We start from the raw sequence: 7,087 nt of genomic DNA on the forward strand, positions 1-7,087 counted from the left end.
GGCAGGGACGGGGAAGTTGGGGGAGACCAGGCCGGTTGGGGGGCAGTTAGGAGTGATCAAGCCAGAATGCAGAGGCAGTGAGGGGCAATCAGGCCGGCAGGGGGGGCAGTTAGGGGCAACCAGGCAGGCAGGCAGGTGAGCAATTTGGAGCCAGAGGTCCAGGATTGTGAGAGGGATGTCTGATCCCGGGGATTGGGCCTAAACTGGCAGTCAGACTTCCCCCTAGGGGTCCCGGATTGGAGAGGGTGCAGGCTGAGCTGAGGGGACCTTCCCCCCTTCCCCCGCGCACAAATTTCATGCACTGGCCCTCTAGTATATATGTGCAATGTATGTATTGGCTTATATAGATATAGAAGGCCTAGAAGCAATGAGACTATAGTACCAATTAGCACACATAGTACACAGGACTCCTTGAAGAAACAGCTCATTTGAGAGCCAGAGCTGAGGAATTACAAAAGGATTCTATAGTGTCCTGTAGAGTCAGAAAATAAGAAATTCAAAGATTGATGAGCACATGCCAAAAAAAATACAGGTGTCTGTATGAAAGGGCTTTCACTGGTCAAATCTAGAACTATTTGAGTGTCAAAATAAATATTGATGTAATTGATAGTAACCTATCAAATAAAACAAAAATTCATGAATTTATACTACTATAAGTAATTAAATACATACATTAGTTTAAAAAATAGCAAAATATCACATCTTATATTAGAACTAGAGGCCCAGTGCATGAAATTCTTGCATGGGTAGGGTCCCTAGGCCTGGCCGGTGATCAGGGCTAATCTGTGGGGCGACTGGTCGGACAATTGGGAGGCCTCTGCTGGCACCTGCCTTGGCTGGCCTAGGGCCTGTGGGCTGGGGACAGCTCCTGCGTTGAGCGTCTGCCCCCTGGTGGTCAGTGTGCATCACAGTGACAGGTTGTTCCACCAGTCGTTCTGCTGTTCAATCTATTTGCATATTAGGCTTTTATTATATAGGTTGCCAACTAACAAATGTCAAAGAAATGATGGGATTAGAAAATTAAAATTTGGAAGCCAAATCATAATAATAATAATTGACTTGGGCAAAAGTTTCCAATGAATACTGAAACAAGTGGGTGAAAATTTAAGGATTATTGGGATGTTTACATAATTTCAAAATATCTGTCCCTAATATATTCATTACTTTAAAATTGAAAATGTTGAATTTTATAATGTAGAAACCTGATAGAATCTGTCTTAACCAACTAATCAAGTTAACATTAACAGAAAGAAACAAATCAACACTATTGTTTCTTCATGATTCTCTGAGAAGGACACAATATTATTTCTGTGGTACTGCTAATACAATTTTTAGCCTGTATTTAAACACAATGAAGGCATTCCACAAAATTAACTAGCCTAAACTCTTCAAAAGTATAAAGGTCATTAAAAACTAAGAAAGAATGAGGAACTGTTCCAGATTAAGGAAACTAAAGATACATCACAAAAAAAAAAATGCAATGTGAGATTCTGGATTTAAACCTGAACCAGAAAATAAAAGTCTTTTTAAAAAAATAAATGCCATTATTAGCATAATTTGCACAATCTGAATGCTGTTTGTAGATTATATAATAGCAATGAATCAATGTTAATTTCTTGATTTTTTTTAATGTGTCAATTATTTATTTACTCACTAATGAGGGAACCAACAAGGTGGTTCCAACCAAGTATTTTTCATTTTACTTAGATTTATTTGGGTGACATTGGTTAATAATATTATATAGGTTTCAAGTATATAATTCTATGATATATTATCTGTATATTGCATTTGTCAAATCTTTCGTCTCCATATATTTGACCCCCTTTATCTTTTATTCCCCTGACCCTTCCTTCTGCTGTTTGTATCTATGAGTTTTTGCTTGCTTGTTTTTCATGTTTGTTCATCTGTTGCTTTCAGAGAAGATTTTATTAATTGGACCCCAAAGGCAAGGCAAGTAAGGGCAAAAATAAATGAATGAGACTTAATCAAAGTAAAAGGTTCCTGCACAGCAAAAGAAACCAGCAACAAAACAAAAAGGCAACCAACCAAATGGGAGAAGATATTGGCATACAACAGCTTAGACAAGAAGTTAATATTTAAGATATATAAAAAACCTCATACAACTTAACACCAAATAAAGAATCCAATTAAAAAATAGGCAGAGGACCTGAACAGACACCTCTTCCAAGAAGACATAAAAATGGCCAACAGATACATAAAAAATGCTCAACTTCACTAGCTATTAAGCAAATAGACATCAATAAGATACACCTCACACCTCTTAGAATGACTATTCTCAACAAGAAAAGTAATAAGATGTGTTGGAGAGGTTGTGAAGGAAAAGGATTCTTCATTTATTGCTGGTGGGAATGTAAACTGGTACAGCCACTATGGAAAACAGTATGGCGGTTCCTCCAAAAATTAAGAATAGAGTTACCATATGACCCAACAACACCTTCTTAGGCATCTACTCAAAATACTCCAAAACATTTATTCACAGACATATATGCAACCCTATGTTCATTGCAGCATTATTCACAGTGGCCAAGACATGGAAACAACCAAAGTGTCCTTTGATAGATGATTCAGTAAAGAAGATGTGGTACATATATACAATGGAATTTCTTGATTATGATAACTGCAGTGTGGTTATGTTAGAAAAATATGTAAATAAATACACATTGAAATATTCACAGGTAAATAGTCATCATGTCTCTGGTGAACTGCCAAATGGCTCCAAGAATATATAGTTCACTTAAGAAATTAGTGTAAGAAGAGGTGGCTCAGAGCCAGCAGTGACTTAGCAATTCTGGATGAGTATTAATCATAGAATATTAGAGCTGGAAAGATTCTGAGAAAGCATCTACCCATTTTATAGATGGTTTCAACCAGTGAGTCTTCTAATATTGAAGAGAATATTGATATCGAATTTTATAGAATACTCAGTTATACTTATTTATGTATCTTCCTAAAACTACTTAAACTTCATTTATGCTTCATTTTCAGATATTGATAAACTCTAAGCCAGTGGTTCTCAACCTGTGGGTCGCGACCCCTTTGGGGGTCGAACGACCCTTTCACAGGGGTCGCCTAAGACCATCGTAAAACACATATATAATTACATATTGTTTTTGTGATTAATCACTATGCTTTAATTATGTTCAATTTGTAACAATGAAATTGGGGGTCACCACAACATGAGGAACTGCATTAAAGGATCGTGACATTAGGAAGGTTGAGAACCACTGCTCTAAGCCAACATATTAGGCTGAAACTAATTTTGAGCATAATTTATAACATTTTTAGATTGTGTACTTGGTCTTAACAAAAATCAGTATCCTTAAGAAATCAGTAAGGGAAAAGGATGTTTTTCAGGAGAGTATTGGAGGGATCTACATGAAGACGTCCTAACTGCTTGCAGAGTATGACAGCTTGCATGTCATGTTTCTCATAGTGTCTTGTGCTTGATGCCTCAGCACGGTCTATGTCCTTGGATACTGAGTAGAAAGAGAAGAGCCTGTCTCTGAGGTCATTTGAGCAGTCCTGGAAGGAGGAGGTGAACTTCAGTCACAGGCCCTCAAACACATTTTATAGTGAGCTCCAGTCATTCATGCCATGTCCTTGCAGCCCAGGAGGACTAACATGTTTTAATAAAGACTGTGCTACTTATCCTGAAGAACTTACCTGAAGAATGATTTTTTTTTGTTTTGATATATTTAGTCATTGTTGTGGAAGGAATTGAGAATTATTGTCTTTCATGTTTACATTTTTATTAAGTAAAATAAAAGATTTAAAAGCTAGACTTTATTTATGGTATTAAATTTTAAGTGCATTATGTTCTTTAAAAAACACAACATTAATAAAAATGGAAACTAAAAAAAGTTAATATAAGAGCAGTAAAATAAACTGAGATAAGATAGAGAGAAGGAAATGGTAATGAATAAAACCATAAATTAATGAATTAGACAAAAACAAAGAAAGAATGAATAAAGACCAGATAATATTCTTTGAAAATACTGATAAAACTAACAAAAATACTGTCAAGATTGATCAAAGAAAAATAATATAGAAGACAGAAATTGACAACATCAAAATTAAATAGGGTACTTAATTATAGATACTACAAACAACAAAACAAATATAAAATGTATAACACAAAATGATGCCAACAAATTTTATCAACCTGTATAAACTAAACAAATTATATATGTCCTTCCAAAATTGAACTGGAAAAAAAACCTGAATAGTTTTATAACCCTTAGGTGAGTGAATAATTATTTTAAAACTCTTACAGACTGAGGAGGGTCAAGATGGCAGCATAGGTAATGCACCACAGGTAAACATCAACATTAGAACTAAAATACAGAACAACCATTATACAGAACCACCTGAAATCTGGCTGAGTGGAAGCCCCACAACTAGAGAAGTAAAAAAGCGGCCACATTGAGACTGGTGGGAGGGGCAGAGGCACACAACAGGCTAGTTTGACACCCATGTGTGGCCTGTTTTTAATCAGGAGGGATATCTTGGTGGTGGAGGTCCCCCATGAGGAGCAAAGGGTCCCAGCCCCATACCAGACTCCTCAGCCCAGGGTTCCAGTGCCAGAAAGAGAAATCCACAAAACTTCAGGGTGTAAAAACCAGAAGGGATTGAGACTGAAGGAGACGGAAGGCTGCTAGATTCCCAGGCATTCCTCTTAAAAGGCCTGCGCCTGGGCTTACTCAGACTCACTCCTTCTGAGCTCCAGCACTGGGGCAGAGGGCTTCAAAGGATTCAGGGACATATGGGGAGGAAGTGAATTGTCTGGCATCATGGCAAGAACTCAGAGGCAGCTTTCTCCCAGACAAAAGTGCTGACAGAGGACATTGCTCCTTTGCTGAGACCTCACCACCACAGAACCAGCTGGCAGGTGCCATTTCTGAGTCTCCATTAACTTGGCCCTCACTGTTCATCCCACCTTGTTGATTCCCTGACACTGCACCCACCCAATTTGCAGCCCCACCAAAGCTGTGCTTTTTCCATATGTATGGCCTATCCTGGCTCAGGCTTCAGACTTTCCTAAAATCTCTTAAACAAGTAGCAACTGGCCTCAGCAGGCCCCATTCCTCTGAGTAAGTGGTCCCTGGCCAGGCACTAGCAGCAGCCTGCAAAAGTTCACAGCTTGGCCTCTCCTGGGCACCTCCAAGACCAACACAAGATTACTCTGTAGCTCATGCCAAGTATCCCCAGGCAGGTCACAGGCAGTAGCTGACTTTGTACCTCTTGGGAGGCCCCAGAGCCAGTGCACCTGGTGGTCAGCTTCAGACCACATCAGTTTACAACCCTACCACAACCACAAGCAACACATGCAAAAGGTGGACTTAGTAAGCACCAAAGCTTCACTGAAGCAAGTCCTGCTACATACGGGTCTACTGCACAGCAGCTTATCCACTGTAGTCACAGCTGTCCTCATAGCTGATTGGCCTGGGGATCAATTTCTCCCAGTGATGCAAACAGCAAGCAAAGCTCAGCTACATCAGGAGAGTGCACACAGTCCACACCTAGAGTGCCCAGCTCAGGTGACTGGGGAGGTTGAGCCACTGAGCCCTACAGGACACCTGTTACTCAAGGTCACACTACCAATTTGAAGAGACATACCAGTTCTACCTAACACATAGAAACAAATATGCAGAGACAAAGAAACATGTCACAAATGAAAGAACAGAAGAAATTTCCAGAAAAACAGCTAAATGAAATGGAAGCAAGCAAACTACCAAATACAGAATTTAAAACAATGGTTATAAGTATGCTCAAGAAACTTTTTTTTCTTTTTTGATTAAGGTATTACACAGGTCTCCTTTCCCCCTCCATTAACCCCCCAGCACATGCCCTCACCTCTCTTGTGTCTGTGTCCATTGGATATGCTTATCTGCATGCACACAAGCCCTTTGGTTGCTCTCTACCCCCTCCCCCGACCCGATCCTGCTTCCCTGAGGTTTGACAGTCTGTTTGATGCTTCTCAGTCTCTGGATCTATTTTTGTTCATCAGTTTATGTTGTTCGTTATATTCTGCAAATGAGTGAGATCATATGATATTTATCTTTCTCCAACTGGCTTATTTCGCTTAGCATAATGCTCTCCAGGTCCATCCATGCTGTTGTGAATGGTAGGAGTTCCTTCCTTTTTATAGCAAGTTAATGTTTCATTGTGTAGATGTACCACAGTTTTTTAATCCACTCATCTGCTGATGAGCATTTAGGCTGTTTCCAAATCTTACCTATTGTAAATTGTGCTGCTATGAACATAGGGGTGCATATATCCTTTCTGATTGGTGTCTCTGATTTCTTAGGATATATTCCTAGAAGTGGGATTATTGGTCAAATGGGAGTTCCATTTTTAATTTTTTGAGGAAACTCCATACTGTTCACAGTGGCTGCACCAGTCTGCATTCCCATCAGCAATGCAGGAGGGTTCCTTTTTCTCTACATCCTCACCAGCACCTGTCATTTGTTGATTTGTTGATGATAGCCATTATGACAGGTGTGAGATGGTACCTCATTGTTGTTTTGATTTGTATCTCTCAGATGATTAGTGACTTTGAGCATGTTTTCATTTGTCTCTTGGCCTTCTGTATGTCCTCTTTAGAAAAGTGTCTATTTAGGTCCGTTGCCCATTTTTGAAAACTTCAAGAACATCAATGACATAAAAAAGGACTAAAAAGAATTGAAGGATACACTGACTGAAATGAAGAATAATTTATGGGGAACCAACAGTAGAATAGAGGACACCAAGAATAAAATCAGTGATTTGGAATATGAGGAAGCAAAAATCACCCAATCAGAAGAGCAAAGAGAAAAAAAGAATGCAAAAATATGAAGATAGTGTCAGGAGCCTCTGGGACAACTTCATATACCTGGTGAAAGAAATAGAGTTACAAGTTCAAGAAGTACAGACAGTTCTAAACAAGATGAACCCAAAGAGGCCCACACCAAAACACATCATAATTAATATGCCAAAGTCTAAATACAAAGAGAGTATCTTGAAAGCAGCAAGAGAAAAGCAGTTAGTTATATACAAATGAGCACCCATATGACTCCCAGCTGATTTA

This window comes from Myotis brandtii, unplaced genomic scaffold (genome assembly GCF_000412655.1).
Source record: "Myotis brandtii unplaced genomic scaffold, ASM41265v1 scaffold199, whole genome shotgun sequence".
Lineage (NCBI taxonomy): Eukaryota > Metazoa > Chordata > Mammalia > Chiroptera > Vespertilionidae > Myotis > Myotis brandtii.